The sequence below is a fragment of the Palaemon carinicauda genome, chromosome 28 (genome assembly GCF_036898095.1).
Source record: "Palaemon carinicauda isolate YSFRI2023 chromosome 28, ASM3689809v2, whole genome shotgun sequence".
Taxonomy (NCBI): Eukaryota; Metazoa; Arthropoda; class Malacostraca; order Decapoda; family Palaemonidae; genus Palaemon; species Palaemon carinicauda.
This window is the reverse complement of record NC_090752.1, coordinates 26,846,020-26,866,793: the sequence shown is the minus strand read 5'-3', so window position 1 is coordinate 26,866,793 and position 20,774 is coordinate 26,846,020.

The following is a 20,774-nucleotide window of genomic DNA, read 5'->3' as shown; positions in this document are numbered from 1 at the left end:
TATATATATATGTATATTTATATATATATATATATATAAATATAAATATATATATATATATATATATATATATATATATATGTATATATATATATATATAAATATAAATATATATATATACATATACATATACAGTATATATATATATATATATATATATATATATATATATATATATTCATACATATATATATATATACATATATATATATATATATATATATATATATATGTATATATATATATATATATATATATATATATATATATATATATATATATATATGTATATATATATATATATATATATATATATATATATATATATATATACTGTATATACATATATATATATATATATATATATATATATATATATATATATATATATATATAGATTTGTGCGTGTTCCAAACTAATTTTCCAATAGGCAGGTATTTTTCATGGAACTATGCCAGGATTCAAGGGGATGTGATTTTGTCCCTTTCTAGCAAATGCGATCCTTTTTCCATTTACTTGATTTCTCCCTTTCTAATTAACATTCCCAATCCATAAGTCCTTTGCCTCGGGCAGTTATATCCCATAATAACATGGTATAAAGATAGATAATTTCCCAGGAACATCACTAGAATTCTCAAGTCCTTTTTTTTATTACTGTTTTATATACCTTTTGTTTCCATTCCTTTTTGTTCGTTTGTAATGACGGCCTTATCATCATCATCATTGACATTAATGGCGGGTTTTTTCAATGGTAGTCTACATCTTGTAAATACTTGTCTTTTGTCACGGAGAACAATGGAGGGTCCTGACCGCTTACTACTCGGGTCTTAAACTGATATTTGATTTCACCCTAAATAAGTATTCATAAATTTCCATAAAAGACTCAGTAACCTACAGTAAGTAGTTATTTAGTAGTATACTTAGAAAAATTATTGAAGCTTCACAATTATTCAATGCTTTCTCCAGTAACACGTGGGTGACTTACATAAATGTTCAGTATTTTCCTTAATGTGAGAATTCCTTCTCTTTCATAAGTAGACTCCATAAAACACGACAGCCGTTATGCAGGTCAACCTCCTCCTCTCTCTCTCTCTCTCTCTCTCTCTCTCTCTCTCTCTCTCTCTCTCTCTCTCTCTCTCTCTCTCTCTCTCTCTCTCTCTGTACAAATTTTTGTAGAATCATTTCATTATGTTTTGTCATCTACCATAAGTAATATTCGCAACAGTTAAATGAATCATCTTCAGTAAATGGCATACAACCTCCATTGTTCTGATATTATTATTTTACAAATATTCCTTATTTGATCATTTCCAGGATCTTACCATTTCCTGTACCAGTCTCACATTTACTTTTCTAATAAAGATAAATCTTGGATTACCACTTTGTGATGTCTGGTTGGTATGAATTCTGAAGTGGTTTCTATGTCAGTGTGTCAACATCTGCAAATTATTCCATTTAATTTGGTCAATCAATGGAATAATTTAGGTTTTAGTCATCCATTAGAGGATGCAGAGATTTCTTTGCTAGGTTTATAAATATTTATGCAAAATTTTTACTTTCTCATATCTCAAGCATAAATGGTTATAGTTATCATTACTACCATATGCCAATATATATATATATATATATATATATATATATATATATATATATATATATATATATATATATATATATATATATATATATATATATATTATTGTTGTCTATTGAAATTGTATACCTGACAATATTTTACATCATGCAACCATTACAAACTAATTATACCACCAGTTAAAACTCACAGGAACCAAAAAGGATCTTTAGCCTTTTTTTCAACCAACAGATGTACATGAAGATGAGATATAGTTTCCAAATTCCTTTCTTTCCAACGTGTATTTCTGAATCAGTCTGTGGTTAAAAAACCCATCGAAATAGCGGCCAAAAACATGGAGGGCGACTAATACACTGCTGGGAATTTTGGAAATTGAATCATAGCATTTTTGCCCAAAAGAACCTCTATATTCCATACTTCGAATAGTTATTTCTTTAATGAGATTTCTTTATCGGCCCTTTTATTTATATTGAAGCGAACGCGCTGCGTCCTGTATGCAAAAATATTCTTATCTGACTACCTATTTCTTTATTTTTTCTTCAAAAAGTCCTGGGAAAGCTATTTATCTTAGTATCTAATATAATTTCATCCTTTTTTCTAAATTTCGGAATCATAGATTATGCTTTGCCTAGTAAAGTATATAGTGTTCATAAATACACGTACGCTGCACATCTTTCTGATGTATGTTCTTATTTCTTTGTCTTCTAGTTCATATATTTACAAATTTTATGCTATGATTATGCTGAATGATGCACAAATTGTCAGAAACAATAACTAAATACTGTAAGCCACAAGCGTAAAATTTGCCCCTCCCCCCCACCCCCCCCAAAAAAAAAACAGACAAACGAGAATTATGTTAGCGAGTCTGCGCATATAGTACATGTTGCCTGTATACAGTGTGTTTGGGAAAAGATATTTTGGATATGACGGAAATGGCTTACCACTGGTAAGTATATAACCGTGAATATGATTACGTCCTTATGTTTCCCAAGGATGAAGAAAGTTACTGCTAATAGCCTAGACTTAACCCCACGTAAGTCTATTCAATCAGCCCTTACAAAAAAAGGAAGCCTCATTCTCTATATTTTAAATTTCAGTATAAAAAATACTTCAACATTTACCAATATTAAAAACTTTTCATCTAAACATGAAAACATCGGGTACTTAATAGCCTACATTCTGTACATTCACAAAAAGGAAAAACTTGATTATGAAAACTAATTACCTTTAAATGTAACCTTCTATATAGATATAGAAATAATACATACGAAAAATTTTAGGGCTAAGAGAATTTTCAACGTACAACTTTTGGTGTGTAAAATTTTCATACAAATGTTTTTTGAATGAAAGAGAATTGGTTGAGAAACGAAAACGTTGGTATAGTTTGAGGTAACCCCACAATAACATTGTATTGAAATGAAAGTTAATATTTTTTTCAAGATTTTTCCGTTTCTGAAATGATCTCCCTTTCAGACTAATCCATCTATTCGGGGAAGTGAATAAATATATGCTACTCTCTGTCCATACCCAGGAGCATTAGAGTTATTTTCCTCACGAGACTCGTTGCAATAAAAAAGATACCGCTGACGACAACACAAAATTAGTATCAGCTTTTATAACCCCGTTTGGATAATACCAATACACAGACATGCCATTTGGTCTAAAGAATGCAACCGAAACCTTCCAACGAGTGATGGATAACATTCTAGGATCGATTGAAGGAGTAGGTGTATATCTCAACAATATTGTGATATATTCATCGACCTCTGAAGAACATCTCCAAATCCTGGAAAAATTATTTCAAAAGTTGCGAGGAGCACATCTGACGATTAACATGGAGAAGAGCGAATTTGGAAAGGCAACAGTATGGTACTTAGGATTTGAAGTCGGAAGAGAGCAAGTTTCCCCGGTAGCCGCTAACGTCAAAGGACAAGGAAAAATTTACCCCCACATCGAGGAAGCAATTAAAACGGTTTTTAGGAATTGCAGGATTTTACAGACGGTTTTGCCCGAATTTTTCTGCGCTAGCTGCACCCTTGACAGATTTGACTAGCCCCAAGAAAATGTTTGTATGGACCAGCGAGTGCCATGAATCCTGCGAGAAGATAAAGACCATATTAACACCGAAACTGATACTGCAAGCACTAGATTTCAACAATAAATTCCTTATCAAAGTGGATGCATTGTACAATGGGATTAGGGCTGTAATAATACAAGAAGGCAAGGAAGGAATTCTTCACCCTGTCTGTTTTATATCGTCGAAGCTGAAGAAGCATCAACGGGCCTACTCGACAGTTGAAAAGGAACTGCTCGCACTAATCATAGCAATAAGGAAGTTTGAAGTTTATGTAAATAGACCACAGAATGAAGATATTACGGTTTACTCAGATCACAATCCTTTCACTCTTTTTTAATAGAAGGAAGAATAATAACCAAAGGTTAGCTAGATGGTCGTTATGTTTGCAACCATATTGAATTAATGTAAAGCATATATCCGGTAAAGAGAACATAGTTGCAGATTATTTATCAAGGGCTGAATCGGTGAATTCAGGCTGGGAATAAATAATCTTTTTGCGGGGAACTATCTCACAAAGCTGGTCTAACAGGAAAATAGATTATTCTATTCACATATTTCATTTGTGTATTTAAGAGATGGTTTAGCCGAGCTTGCTATACATCTCTCCCACTCATGCAGTATTAAGTATATGTATGTAATTTACATAAGCTTGTCATCATTCATTTAGTTATATTTTCATTCAGTTCCGTATAGGTAAATTTACGTTATTTTGAAGAATTAAACTTTCATTCAACTTAGTTTGGTTACGAATTCTTATGTAATTTTGTTAAAAGGTGTACTGTATGACACATACGAGGGATTGCATCAAGTTTCCACGTGGTTGGAAGGGGCATGTAGGTTCTCGACTAAACTTATTCCTTATTTTTAGTGTTACGAGAGGAGGTGGGCGAAGTTACCTAAGTGTTGCCCTCGTTAGAAGACAATAGAACCATACATCAAATGGCCAAGTTGGAAACACCGACGCCGCAAGAGCCCGCCCGGACCTTGTGCACATGTATCAAGAGAATCAACTGGAAGTTACCAGAGCACCTTAGGACGACATATAAGGGCCTGCCTCTGCATAGGAGAGAAAGATCCAGTCTGACATTCCGAAAGAACCAACGTACGACAATCCTGTCACCAGCACACCTTCAGTCATACCATAGTGTTTTCCCTCCAATGTATATAGTGCTTTCAAACATTGCTAATATTTTGTGGTTTAATTTGAAAGTAGTGAAGTGTATTTTTGTAAGTACATTTTATATAGTAATTTATTTTATTTATTTATTTTTTTTTTTTTTGTGACTGGTCCTGTGTGATTTGGTTAAAAAGTGAAGTGCATTTATTTTTGGTTATCCATTCTGTAACCTTGTGTGAACCTAAAGGTTATAAGAGTAACAATTACGTATATGTAAAGGTGTAATTATTGTTTATGTTTTATATTGTTAAAGTGCCATTTTTTTATTAATTGTTGAAATTCAATATTTTTGTATATTAGTTTCTAGTTAAACAAGTGATTGTATTGTTCTTGAATTGTCATTTTGTCATAAGTCTAAGGTCTAGCTGAAATTTAAATATTGAGTATTACTTCTGAAATGTTATGTTTTTGAGAATATATATATTTTGTAAAGTATGTATTATTTTAATCACTTATAATTAACTCAATGTCTTGCTTGTATCCCTGACTTAGAACCGAATTAAGAGGTTGATTTTAGAATAGTTCCTATTAAAAGTAAAGTACTCACCCAGTTTTGTTTAGAGGGTAAAGTAAAGAGACCTTTAGATATTAATTGTTTTTATATATTAACGTCTAGGGGTTGCATATTATTCTCAAAGTTTGGAGGTATTCTCGTTTGCATCTGATTGATGTAATATAGAGCAGGTGAGTTTGAAGTTTGGGAGTTTATGTAATTCGCTTGTCGTAATAACATATGCATATATACTGTTTATATATATATATATATATATATATATATATATATATATATATATATATATATATATATATGTATATATATATAGATAATGGCGAAGCTAATTCTTTAGAATTATATGAAAATCGAAAATATAAATAATGAGAGAGAAAGACTTGAGAACACATGTACTTTATAAAAAAAAACATATCTTATTGGTACAATGAAAAACAGTAAATTTAAATAGACAATGAAAAATAAAAAGTTAAAATATATAATAAATGAATAATAAATATCTTAGAAAACCTATAAGAAGAGATCTTAGTTTGAAGTGACAAATGAAAGACTTGAAAACCCATGAACATTATTAACAAAACGTAGTTATAAGTCAGTGAAGAGCAGAAAATTGAAATATGCAATGAAAAGTAAAAATTAAGATATACAAGGGAAAGGACGAAGTTGATATGTATATTCATATTCAAATTTTTACTTGAGACATTTTTATTCATGAGGAGAACAGATTTTGTGGTAAGACATACCTCCTTTAGCACTTACTTCGACTTACAGGAACTTGCACTTTTGATCTGCGACGGCCATCATTATTATGATTTTTTGGAATTTTTTGTAGGTATAGTATAGTGATCCTCCTTTCCTGGTCTTCTTTATAGGGACATACTTTCCATCAAATACCCCTCAACAATTATGGTAGTTTCACTTTGTCGCGAATACTTTGGCTAGTGTCTTCCACTCCTTGGGAGTGTTTGGGCACTTCAGGACTTCATGTTTGTAGGTGTCAATGTTGGCTTTGCACACTTTGGGCACGAATCTGCAAATCGCACTCTTGGTTACTCAAAAACTATATTGCAGACTTGCTAGGAAGTGTTAGAGGATCTCTCATTATCGTCTTGGTGAGTATTGGAAGAATGCGGTCAACCATCTCTGCAAACAATCCTGGTTCGATCTATACTAAGTTCTTGAATCCTTTCGGGTCTTCTCAGTGTAGTTCTTGTACCACCTTGTCATATTCTCCATGTACAGATCTCCTCGTTAGCCATTCCAGGCCCCACGTCATTCTTCTAACTCTTCTTATGGCTTCTGTATGTGCTATCGGTGCCAAAGGTGGTTCATCTGGTCGTTCTTCAAGTCTTCTTGTTGAATACTTCTCGATGATATATCAAAACATTACTGGCTATCATGCTGTCTGCCTTCTATCTTGTGTAGTACTCTTGATCCATCCTCTATGATTGTCAGGAAAGTAGTGTCGTCCCTAGGCTTCAAGCACTAAATATACCCCTGGTAGCTTAGGCACTTTTTATATGACACTTCTGAACACCTTGTAACACTTCGTAGGTATCTTGCAACACTGTTTTATGTAACACTTCGTGACACTTCTCAGGTACCTCACAACACTGCGTAAGGTACCCCACAACACTGCGTAATTACGTCGTAAAGGTGCTTAAACACCTCGCCTCATCCTATGACACCTCGGAATGAAACACTATGTTCACGTCGAGGCACTACGCAAGACATCGCAAAATATCCTTGTGTCATGCTACAAGACCTCGCACGCTTATATCTCAACATTGGCATATTGTGGGGTGTTTCCACTACGAGGTAACATGACTCCACGTCGCACCAAATAAGTGCGTAGGTGTCAACCTAGCTTTACCAACAATTGGATAGCTTCATTAATGAGTAATTTTTCCGACTGTGGCGCCGCCAAGCGGTTGCCGAGGTAGCGTGATAAAATGTCGTAAAAATGGCGGGGAAGAAAAGTGGTGTATTTTGTTTCACAGTAAATAGCTGGAATTGTCATGAGAAATGCCCCAAAATTACATTTCATTAGTTCCCGATGGACAATGAAAGCTAGGGATTGAAATTAATATTTTTGCTTTTTTTTTTTTTTGGTCTTCTGATGCAATAAAGAATAATTGTTATTTTCTCGAAAGTCATTGAATTATCGCTTATTACAGCAGACAATGTCAAGTTGTCAACAGTATGCCTACACGGTGCAGTACGGTAACAGTGAAGCTTGTAGGTCCTGAGCAAGTGGTTCTGTTTTTGCTATTTCTCAATATCAAATTGCTCCTAAATGTATAAAAAAAGATTTTTAAACAAAAAATTATGAAATCAAATAAGAGGATTTGTCACTTTTTTCTGTTTTTTTTTTGTGTTTCAGTTCGAGTAAAGGCGTGCACCAGAGGCATGTGGTCTGTGCGAATGACGAAGGGCGTACCTTCTAAGAAATGGCGAAAGTGACGGACAGCCAAGTGCACGGCCAGCAATTCTCGATCGAAGGTAGAATAACCCGATTCTGCCTTGGACAGTTTTCTGCTGAAGAAGGCCAACGGGCAAGGCGAGCCATTGACCACCTGCTCGAGTACTGCACCAATAGCGACGTCGCTGGCATCGGTGGAGAGAAGGAGAGGGGCATGTGGGATAGGAAAAGTGAGAGCCGCAACAGTTGATAGGGCCTTCTTTGCATTGCAGAAGGCTGCATCTTGAAGGGGACTCCACTTCAGGTCCTTTGGCTTGCCCTTGAGGGAGGCGTAGAGGGAAGCAAGAGTGGTGGCAATGGCTGGCAGAAAACAGTGATAATAGTTAATCATGCCCAAGAATTCCTGCAGAGCTTTGATGGTCGAGGGCCCGGGAAGTCCGGAACGGCTGCTACCTTCTCAGGGAGGGGGTGGACTCCTTCAGGAGTGATGCGGTGCACTAAGAACGACACTTCTCTGGCGCCAAAGGTACACTTGACGTACCGGACTACAAGGCCGTTTTATTGCAGGCGGTCGAGCACAATGCGCAGGTGACGGAGGTGTTCCTCTTTTGAGGAGGAGATTACAAGTATGTTGTCCACATAACATACACAGAAAGGAAGGTCCCCTAAGATGCCATCCATGAAACGTTGAAACGTAGCCCCGGCATTACGAAGGCCAAAACAGGAGTAACTGAAGGTGTATGTACCAAACGGAGTGGTGATGGCAGTCTTGGGGATGTCTTTTGGGTTCATAGGCACCTGATGATACCCCTTCAGGAGCCCGAGCGTAGAGAAAACCTTTGCTTTGTGCAGGTAGGAGGTCACGTCGGCAATGTTTGGGAGGGGGTAGTGATCCGGTTCTGTTTGCATGTTCAGGCGCCTGTAATCCCTGCATGGACGGAGGGAACCGTCTTTCTTTAGAAGGATGTGTAAGGGTGACGACCATGGGCTGGAGGCCTTTTGGCAAAGGCCCATTTCCTCCATTTCGGCAAACGTATGTTTGGCGGCTGCCAATCATTCCGGTGCCAGACGTCTGAATTTTGCGAAGACTGGGGGTCCCGTCGTCTTGATATGGTGATAAATACTGTGCTTGCCAGGAACCGTGGGTGTTTGGCGAAGTTCTGGACGGAAAACTTCCGGGTACGACGTGAGGAGGTGGGCGTAGGCATCCATAGGTGCGCTAATGTGGAGAGCGAGGTTAGAGGGGGCAGGTTGAAGGGGTGTCGACAGGTACGAGTCTGCGTTGACCAATCGTCGGTGGGCGACATCGACCAGAAGGTGGAAATGAGAGAGGAAATCTGCACCGAGGACTGGCAATGTGACGTCAGCAACGAGAAACTTCCAATTGAATTTACCGTTTCCGAACGATAATGTGAGGTTCTCGTAACCGTAGGTGGGTATTGCAGATCCGTTGGCAGCTACCAAGCGGACGTCGGTAGATGTAGACAGACTACGTCGTGTCTTGAAGAGTCTCCTTGGCAAAAGAGAACGACAAGCACCCTTGTCTACCAAAAATGGCATGTCCGTTCCTGCATCATGTAAAAAGAAAAGATTAAAAACACGGGAGGCCACCGCCACGATCGATGGCCTACTTACACGTTTTTTGGCCACTGACAATCCTCGGCACATTTCTACGCAGTTGCCCTGAATCTGAAGTGATAGTAGCAAAACTGCGGCGGATGGGAGGTAGTAAGTGGTTGTAGAAGTTGTTTGTTGGGGCGCGAGCGATTGGTGGGTGGTGGGCGGCTTTGTCTCTGCTTCGGCACGTCACGGTGTGGGCGTGTATGTCCTACAGCATTCATGTCAGCTTCGGTTGACGTTGAATAGGCATCCTCTTCGTCAGGGGTGGAGGCGTAGATGGAGGTCTTGAAGTGGCTGTCCACAAGGGCGTCGGCTTTGGTCATTAAGTCCTTTATGGGTAAACTATCGACATCGGGTATGGCAGCGCGTATAGGTCCGGGTAAACAGCGTATCCAAAGGGCACAAACTAGGTTCACTTCACGAGGAGAGCCCTCTGCGGAAGGTTGAAGGCGAGCGATACTGGTCATTTCCCTGAGGGTAAGCGAAGCCCTTTGGTCCCCCAACGGTTGTTGCGAGAGCTGAAAAAGCTTTGCTACACGGGTGGCTGGCGACAGCGAGTACTGCCGCAGAAGGTATGTTTTGAGTACGTCATACGGTATTGGGGTGTCTCCATGTTCACAAAGCCAGTCAGATATTTCCGGGAAGGTGTCCTCGGGTATCGCCACGAGAACATAATCTGCTTTGGCGGTTGAGCGAGTCACGCCCTTGATGCGAAACTGGACTTCTGCGCGCTGAAACCAAGCAAACGCCTCTCCGCTGGCGAACGGTGAAAGTTTCAATGGGGCCGTCGCAGCGCCAACTTCTGTAGAGTCCGTCATAGTACCAATGATGGAGAGGCGAGGGGGGTGGGGGTGGAAGGCGGTGGGAGCGAGTCGACTTCAGGGGTCACCAATGTGACGAGCCAAGAGAGAGGTTATGACTCAAAGGCAGGTTGGAAACAACTGAGTTAGTCTATTAAAGAACACTCTCCTTTATATACAAAATCTCAAAGCAACAAGAATTTTCATGTTTAAATATTGATACTGTTAAAGAGGAGAAAAGCAAACATGAATTTTCAGGTTCGTTTTCGTGCGAGGGGAGAGCAAAGATGCAAGCACAAAATGAACTATGTACGATCGTGTGACACACGGTTGATACATTAATGTTGTCAGGCCCGTTCGCTCCTTATGTGTTGCCTAAAGTTTAAATTATATTTTCTTTTGAACAAAATATTTATACCTGATATCTACTTTCAACCGATATTTGAAAAAATAATATAGCAAATATTTGTACTTAAGACTGAAAGTGTATTTGAACCCACCCCAATCAGTAGCCAAATTCACCAGACTTCATGCATCGAGCCCTGTGAAAATTACCTTGGCATCCGCTAGGGGGCGCCACAATCACGTCATAACGTAATACTTTAGGGGGTTGACTATCTTAATGAAACTATATGATTGGTGGTCGTTACTTTGTCATTGGTTCCCAATTATGGATCATCTTGCATAGGCAGATGCAGATTCCAAACCTACAGAAAATTTCCTGAACACAAATTAAAAATTGAGAAATCTATTCGGTATGGAAATTTACTACTTATATGCTACTTGACGGCCTTGCGAGTGTTAAAATTGTGACGGGCCGTGAGAAGGTTTGTGACTCAAAGGCAGGTTGAAAGCAACTGAGTTAATTTGTTGTAGAACACTCTCCTTTATACACAAAACCTCAAGGCAACAGGAAATTACATGTTCAAGAAACAGACAATGTTACATAGGAGAAACGCAGTCATGTTTATTCTGGTTCTTTTTAGTGCGAGGGAAGAGCGAAGATACAAGCATAATATATACAAAATGAATTATGTACAATCGTGTGACACACGGTTGGTACAAAATCCAGCAGTTTTTATCCTATGAAGGATAATGAACTCTCTCTCTCTCTCTCTCTCTCTCTCTCTCTCTCTCTCTCTCTCTCTCTCTCTCTCTCTCTCTCTTCATGTAGAGATGAGACTTAATCAAAATAATCTAAAGTGTATTCTGCATCTTGAATTTGGACAGACCAGACATTATTTGAAAAGAGAAATTATTGACTTGAGAATTATTTACAAGGAGAAAATTCTAAATCCTGGAATAACATATTTATTAAAAAGTTGTTTTGACAATCGGTACCATTCCATACTAGATAACATCTTTACATTTATTATAAATCATTTAGATTATCGTTGTTCTCATGTACACAAACACACACACACACACACACATATATATATATATATATATTTATATATATACATATATATATATATATATATATATATATATATATATATATATATGTGTGTGTGTGTGTGTGTATGTATGTACATAAATGATTAAATAAATATGTATGTATATATATATATATATATATATATTTATATATATATATATATATGTGTATGTATATGTATGTACTTACATACATGTATATATATAGTATATATATATATATATATATATATATATATATATATATATATATATATATATATATGTATATGTATGTACATACATACATGTATATATATACAGTATATATATATATATATATATATATATATATATATATATATATATATATACATATATATATATATATATATATATATATATATATATATATATATATATATATATATTTATATATGTACATAAATATATGCACACACACATACATATATATATATATATATATATATATATATATATATATATTAATATAATTTTTGCTTTAATTTACCTCAGCCTTGTTACTGCCTTTTTGTTATATGTCAAATTAGTATAAAATTCAGTTTATAAGGCTTTAATTGTAAATTTAATTTATTTCTGTTGAAGTGCTGCTTTAACCTCCTCCCTGCTTGTTTGAAGATTTATAAGTGTCTAGTTTAACGCTTGTTTCTTCTCTGTGTTTTTCGCGTCATTGGTGAGAAGAGACACCTATGTTTACCTGTGAGGAACTCGATTGCTAAAGAAAACAGTTCGAGCTCAAGGTTACCAGGACCTACTTCAGCTGCTGGCTTGTGTGAGCTTTTACGAGGATTGCAACACTAACATTCGACGACTTTTAGCAGGTGCATTTCTGCCACCTGCGGTGATTTTCAGTTCCCGTGTGTTCACAGAATGATTTTCAGTTCCCGTGTGTTCTCTTCTGCGGTCCGCAGAGCTGACGTAGGAATCCCGGCTTTCAAGTGGACTCGGGAGAGATACCACCGTCGACGCATCCTCGCCATAGTCAGCTGCGGGAGCCTTGGAGCTCGTTGTGTCATGCAGGGAGGCAGTGGCCAGGTAGGAGCCATTATTTATATTTTTTGGGTTGGGACTCCATTTCCCTCCCTTTGATGAGGAGTCCTGCAGAGCTGCATTCCCTACAGTAGCTGAGTGTGAATTGGAGTCGCTACTTTGTTTTAAGCTGTGGGTGTTTTTATCCAGCCCCAAAGAGTGTGAGAATTTCTATTATTTTGGTTTCTTGATAATTATTTAACTGTTAGTCTCTCTCTCGTTGAGAGTGTGGTGATAAATATTTAAATGTTAGACTCTTTCGCTGAGAGTGTGGTGTTTCCCGTTGGTTAATTTTCGTTATTGTTTATCTGTTATTATTGAGCCCTGTCTCGGTGTGTGTCTTTTTAGGCATTAATGTTCATTGGTCAAGTATTAGCTGTTAATAGTTAGTGTTAAGGTGTTAATTCAAATTGTTAGGTAGTCACAAGGTTGATTGTTCTAAAAATTGTTGATAATAAATATGTTAAGGTTTCCCAAGTGTTTTCGTTTCCACTGACCAATATTTATGCCTGATATTGTTATCATCACTGACCTCTTTTATCATGCAATAACAACTTGCACCATGACCCGACAAGGGTCGTAACGATATATATATATATATATATATATATATATATATATATATATATATATATATATATATATATATATATATATGTATACACACACATATATATATGTATATATATATATATATATATATATATATATATAATAGAGAATAAGATTCAAAGGGTAATAATAACCAAACCTTGCTGGGCCAAGAGAGTTATAAACTGAAACAATCCTAACGAATTTTTTCTCCACTGGAATCCTTAGGCCAGAGAAATATGGACGGAAGTAATTTTAGCAGGATTGCATATTGATCATATGACACTGATCCATGAATTTTTTCGAGGTGCATACCTTGAAAGATAATTCCCAAGTGAAGAGAGTGTGATGCTATTTTAACCTTACGGCCTTTTTTTTTAAAGAGTAGATTTCAAATGCCAAAGATATTATGTTTTGGTCTGGAAAGTTTTCCTGACAGATTATCTGATTCCGAGTTTCTCTTTTTAAGATTTTAACGTTTATGAAACAGCATAGTTTTTATATCTACAAATTTCTACTCCTCATAGATTTCTGTCTAATATATTTTCTTATAATTTAGATTTAATATATTTATGTTTTTCCTCCGCATATAAGAGCCAGTTCTAAAAGAGTTAAGTTTGACTCGTTGGGTCGGTTAATCTTCTCTCTTTTGATCATATAAACCCGACCAATAGACACAGGGACACCTAATTACACAGACGGTGAACCCTGGTCCAAGAGATAATTGCAATTAGTGCTAATGAATACCACAGGAAATGCAGTGGATAAGGAGGACGAAGGCAAACGAGAGTTAACTGCATATGATAGAGCACTCAGGCAAAAGCTACAACTCGAAAATGGCTGGACCTTCATTAGGCCCGTGTTCCTTAGAAATAAGCTGACCGCTTTTGGAGTTAGAATTCGATGTGATAATCAAAAGTTTCTTTCCCGGTGGTGTGTCTATTATGAACTCTTTTTGGTACAATATTTTGTCTCCTGAATAATGTCTTTGGTGACTTGTCTACTCAGTCTGCGATACCCACAGGATCCCCTTACGGAGGGAATGCCACTTTCTGCAAGAAGAATTTTATCTCTAAAGGAAGATTCATTGTCTGATTTTTATAAAATCATCGTGTCACTGATTACAGTCACAAATTTGTTCCATGTTTGTTTTGGCATTGGTTTAGGAAAATAGGCATTTATGAATTCCCGCATCTGGAAGAGTAATAACTCTCGGAGTAGAAATGTTTTCATCCAAGCCATAATGCCTCGACTCAGGAGAAAGAGAATACAAGACTCGCAAAATAGAAAATTTAATAAGAAGCAAGAAATACTAATTCTTTTTCGAGGTTTAACTTGTGATGAAATATTAGTGATGTGATTATTAGTGAAATGGAGAAAATAAAACAAGGAACAGACCACTTTGGCTAAGTGTGGAAAGCTACTTTGGGACTAACAAATCTTTGATTAAGGTTTAATCATCATCACATATGCTTGAATTAAAGGGTGTAAATATCCACATACGCCAGTGATAAATTTCCCATCTCTGGCCATCAGCCTGAGAAAGTTAATGTTACAATTTCGTTTAAATTCTCTTCTGACAGAAGGGAAAACCAATTGTGATTCTATTTAAAACGAGATGTAGATTTCCTTACATGATATTCTTTAACTTTCAGAATATTATATCAAACCGATATGAATAATTTTCCTCATTGTTTTCAAACAAAGGAAAAAAGCAGTTGCTATATCATTAACATATCAGATTTAGATTCCTATTATACATTATACTTGAAGGCAGTTGGCAACACCATCCATTTGTATTGGGCTTTTGAGTCGTCAGTATCTGTCAACTCCTTGTCTAACAACAACAATTTTGTTCTTTACCAAAAGAAAAGCGAGAAGGGAAAAAATATATTATTTTTGTTTCTGAATGCTTGTTCATACAGCAACTAGGAAGAGGAAGATAATTTGATTCCTTCTATCATCGTTTCAGGACTGCGGGGACTTTTGTTTAAATGTTATCTTCCCTTGGAGATATAATATGATGCCCCGAAAGTGGGAGACTTCTCTTTGTCGTCTGCGCATTGGTCACACTCGGTTGACATACGGGTTTCTGCTAAAGGGTCAACACAAACCGTATTGCTACGATTGTTTGGTATCTTTAACAGTGAAGCATTTGTTGACCAAATGCCCCACATATACAGTAGTAGTGAAAGAAATAGATATATGTTTGAAGCTCGAGGTGAGGATGTCAGGTTCATCCTTGCCAGGATTCTTCGACATGATGTGTCCTACTATGGGAGCGGCATTTTTAGATTTATTTCAGCAGTAGGTCTTTTGAAAACTAACTTACTTTTATAATAACATCTTAAGTTTTATTGTTTTAATTGAATATTCTTTTATTTTTTATATATAATAAATCATATCGACATCAATGACCTTAGATGGCAGGATGCCAAAATACTTTAAATCAATTAATCAATCTGGGTTCTTTTTATAACAGTCAAGAATTTCATGGATATTCAAAGTTTGGTCTGGGAGGGGAAAAGACTGTGAAGGTCTCTAGCATCGCTTGGGTATCTAGAAAACTAGGGATTGGGGTTAACAGCCTTGTCTTTTCCAACATAATACTCAACACTATACAACATTCTAGATTGAGACTAGATTGTGGAATTAAAATCCTGATCAGACATCGATTCAAAATCGGTGGATACTTCAGAAGTTCTTACTTGCAGGGAATATTTGTGAAGTCAGCCTTCATAGTTTACATATGAAAAATATACCTATCTTGAGGTTGCTACTGGTCTTATGATATTGCATATTCTTTATTTATTACTCGTCATATATATATATATATATATATATATATATATATATATATATATATATATATATATATCTATATATATATATATATATATATATATATATATATATATATAGTATATTTTTGTATTTTCTTCACTGGAGTATCTTACCCTAGGTATATAGCATCTTGCTTTCCCAACCAGGGTTGTAGCTTAAATAGTGATACCTACAGACACACACATATATATATACACACTATATATATATATATATATATATATATATATATATATATATATATATATATATATATATATATATGTATATATATATATATATATATATATATATGTATGTATATATATATATTTATATATATATATATATATATATATATATATATATATATATTTGTATATATATTAGTATATATAAAAATCATTAGGAGAAAGGATTAATTCATTAGAATAATTGGAATATTTAGAAACTATGATCTCTAATACAGGGTCTTTAGGGTTAGTGTTTAGTAAAATATTAAAAAAAAAAGCTGATCAGAATGGATAGATTAAGTAAAATATGGGAATTAAATCGCCTGAAATTGTATATAAAAATTAGGCTATACATCAGTTTAGTTAGATCGGTGTTACTGTAAGAACATGAGTCATGGTATGACAATGAAGCAATATGCAACATATTTTGTAGATTTGAGATAAAATAGCAGGACAGGATTAGAAATAAAACTTTCAGAAGGCGTACTCAAATGCTATATATGGATGAGATCATGGTGAAGGGTAGATAGAGATGGTTTGGGTTTGCTCTTTGCACTCCCCAAGAGAGGTCAGTTCTCCAAAATCTTAACTGGACTCCACAAGGAACTATAAGAGATGGAAGACCCAGGCTTACATGGCTAATATCTATCAAACGTGAAGTAGAGGATAATGACAGGAGAATTATTGATTTAAAAACTAAAGATAGAGACCGCTAGCGAAAGCTAACCGAGTCCCTTTACGTCAATAGGCCTAGGAGGAAATAATGATACACTATATGAGTGCATATGTATAATACTTACGCATACACACACAGTATTGTACCAACCGTGTGTCACACGATCGTACATAGTAACGACATTTCATTTTGTGTATATATTATGCTTGTATCTTCGCTCTCCCCTCGCACTAAAAAGAACCTGAATAAACATGTATCTTTTTCTCATCGGTAACTGTTAACCGGTGTGGTATCAGTTGAACAAGAAATTTCCTGTTGCATTGAGATTTTGTATATAAAGGCGAGTATCTGTAATAAAATGACTCAGTTGCTTTCATCCTGCCTTTGAGTCACAACCTTCTCTCAGCTCGTCACATTGGTGACCCCGGAAGTCGACTCGCTCCTCCTGCCTTTCAACCCCCCTCGCCTCTCCGTCATTGGTACTATGGCAGACTCCACGGAAGTTGGCGCCGCCACATTGAAACTTTCGTCGTTCGCCAGAGGAGAGGCGTTTGCTTGGTTTCAGTGCGCAGAAGTCCAGTTCTGCATCAAGGGCGTGACTCGCTCAACCACCAAAGCAGATTATGTTCTCGCGGCGATACCCGAGGACACCTTCCCGGAAATATCCGACTGGCTTTGTGAACAGGGAGACACCCTAATAGTGTATGACGCCGTCAAAACATACCTTCTGCAGCAGTACTCAACATCGCCAGCCACCCGTATAGCAAAGCTTTTTCAGCTCTCTCAACTACCATTGGGGGACCAAAGGGCTTCGCTCGCCCTCAGGGAAATGACCAGTATCGCTCAACTGCAACCTGCCGCAGACGGCTCTCCTCGTGAGGTGAACCTACTTTGCACCCTTTGGATACTCCCTTTACCCGAACCTGTAAGCGCTGCCATACCCGATGTCGATAGTTTACCCATAAAGGACTTGATGACCAAAGCCGACGCCCTTATGGATGCCGTAAGAACATACACGCCTACGCTGTGATGTGCCGAAGCGGCGACAGAGCCAGCCACCACCCACAACTCGCTCGCGCCCCAACCAACGACTTTTACAGCCACTTACAGCCTCACATCCGCCGCAGTTTTGCTACTACCACGCCATATTCAGGGCAACCGCGAAGAAATGTGCCAAGGACTGTCAGTGGCCAAAAAATGTGTAAGTAGGCCATCGCTCGTGGTGGTGGCCTCCTGTGTTTCAAATCTTTTCTTTTTACATGATGCAGGAACGGGCGTGCCATTTTTGGTAGTCACGGGTGCTTGTCGTTCTCTTTTGCCAAGGGAACTCTTCAAGACATGACGTAGTCTGTCTACGTTTGCTGACGTCTGCTTGGTAGCTGCCAACGGATCTGCGATACCCATCTACGGTTACTAGAACCTCACATTATCGTTTGGAAATGGTGAATTTTATTGGAAGTTTCTCGTTGCTGACGTCACATTGCCAATCCTTGGTGCGGATTTCCTCTCTCATTTCCACCTTTTGGTCAATGTCGCCCACCGACGATTGATCAACGCAGACTCGTACTTGTCAACATCTCTTCAACCCGCCCCCTCCAACCTCGCTCTCCACATCAGCGCCCCCACGGATGCCTACGCCCACCTCCTCATGTCGTACCCGGAAGTTTTCCGTCCAGAACATCGTCAAACGCCCACGGCTCCTGCCAAGCACGGTATTTATCACCATATCAAGACGACGGGACACCCAGTCTTCGCAGAATTCAGACGTCTGGCACCGGAACGATTGGCAGCCACCAAACAGACGTTCGCAGAAATGGAGGAAATGGGCCTTTGCCCAAAGGCCTCCAGCCCATGTTCGTCACCCTCACACATCGTTCAGAAGAAAGACGGCTCCCTCCGTCCATGCGGGGATTACAGGCAACTGAACATGCAAACAGAACGAGATCACTACCCCCTCCCAAAGATCGCCGATATGACATCCTTCCTGCACAAAGCGAAGGTTTTCTCTACACTCGACCTCCTGAAGGGGTATTATTAGGTGCCTATGAACCTAGAAGACATCCCCAAGACCGCCATCACCACACCGTTTGGTACATACACCTTCAATTACTCCTGTTTTGGCCTTCGTAACACTGGAGCCACGTTTCAACGTCTCATGGATGGCATCTTAGGGGACCTCCCCTTCTGTATATGTTATGTGGACGACATACTTGTGTTCTCCTCAAGAGGAACACCTCCGTCACCTGCGCATCGTGCTCGACCGCCTGCAACAAAACGGCCTTGTAGTCCGGTACAACAAGTGTACCTTTGGCGCCAACGAAGTGTCGTTATTAGGGCACCGCATCACTCCTGAAGGAGTCCATCCCCTCCCTGAGAAGGTAGCAGCCGTTCAGGACTTCCTTGCGCTCTTGACCGTCAAAGCTCTGCAGGAATTCGTGGGCATGATGAACTATTATCACCGTTTTCTGCCAGCTATTGCCACTACTCTTGCTCCCCTCTACACCTCTCTCAAAGGCAAGCCAAAGGACCTGAAGTGGGGTGCCCTTCAAGAAGCGGCCTTCTGCAATGCAAAGAAGGCCATATCAACCGCTGCGCCTCTCACTTTTTCTAGCCCACACACCCCTCTCCTTCTCTCCACCGATGCTAGCGACGTCACTATTGGTGCAGTACTCGAGCCGGTGGTCAATGGTTCACCTCGCCCAGTGGCCTTTTTCAGCAGAAAACTGTCCAAGGCAGAATCGGGTTATTCTACCTTCAATCGCGAATTGCTTGCGGTGCACTTGGCTGTCTGTCACTTTCACCATTTCTTAGAAGGTATGCCTCCGTCATTAGCACAGACCACATGCCTCTGGTGCACGCCTTCATTTGACAGTCTGACGCCTGGTCCGCCCGTCAACACCGACATCTCTCTGCCATGGCTGAATACAATTGCACCCTTCAATACGTCCCTGGGAAATTGAATCTCATTGCCGATACCCTGTCAAGAAACACGTTGGCTGCCGTTGAACTGGGATTGGGATTGGATTACAACACCTTGGCTGAAGCCCAATGACAGGATCCAGAGTATCAAGCATGTAGGATATCCGACATGTCCCTCTGTTGGGAAGACTTCCCCCTCGAAGACTCCAACACTACCCTCCTCTGTGACCTCAGTACTGGTAGACCGCGACCTTGGATTCTTGCTCCCATGCGCTGGCAAGTGTTTGATTTCATTCACAGCCTTTCACATCACTCGTGCCATTCTACTGCACAGCTGCTGAAGACAAAGTTCATTTGGCATGGCATTTCTAAGGATGCTAAGGATTGGGTCCGTGCCTGTACTTCTTGCCAAACTTCCAAAGTACATCGAAACACGGATTCAGGAGTGGGCACCTTTCCTCAACCCCAGCGTTGTTTTGCACACATTCATGTCGACGTTGTAGGCCCCCTACCCACATCACAAGGACATTGTTACCTGTTTACCGTCATCGACAACTCGTTGGCCTGAAGCCATTCCCACGAAAACTGCAACGTCCGCCTTATGTACATCTGCCTTACTCTCAGGATGGATTGCAAGATTTGGTATCCCTGAGCATATTACTTCTGACAGGGGTACCACTTTCACCTTTTAGTTGTGGACATCATTAAAGAATCTCCTGGGCATCACCCTACATCAGATAAACTGCCTACAACCCTGTTGCCAATGAAATGGTTGAACGTTTTCATCGCACCTTCAAAGCAGCTTTGATGTCCCTCTGCAAGGATTCCAACTGGTTTACTC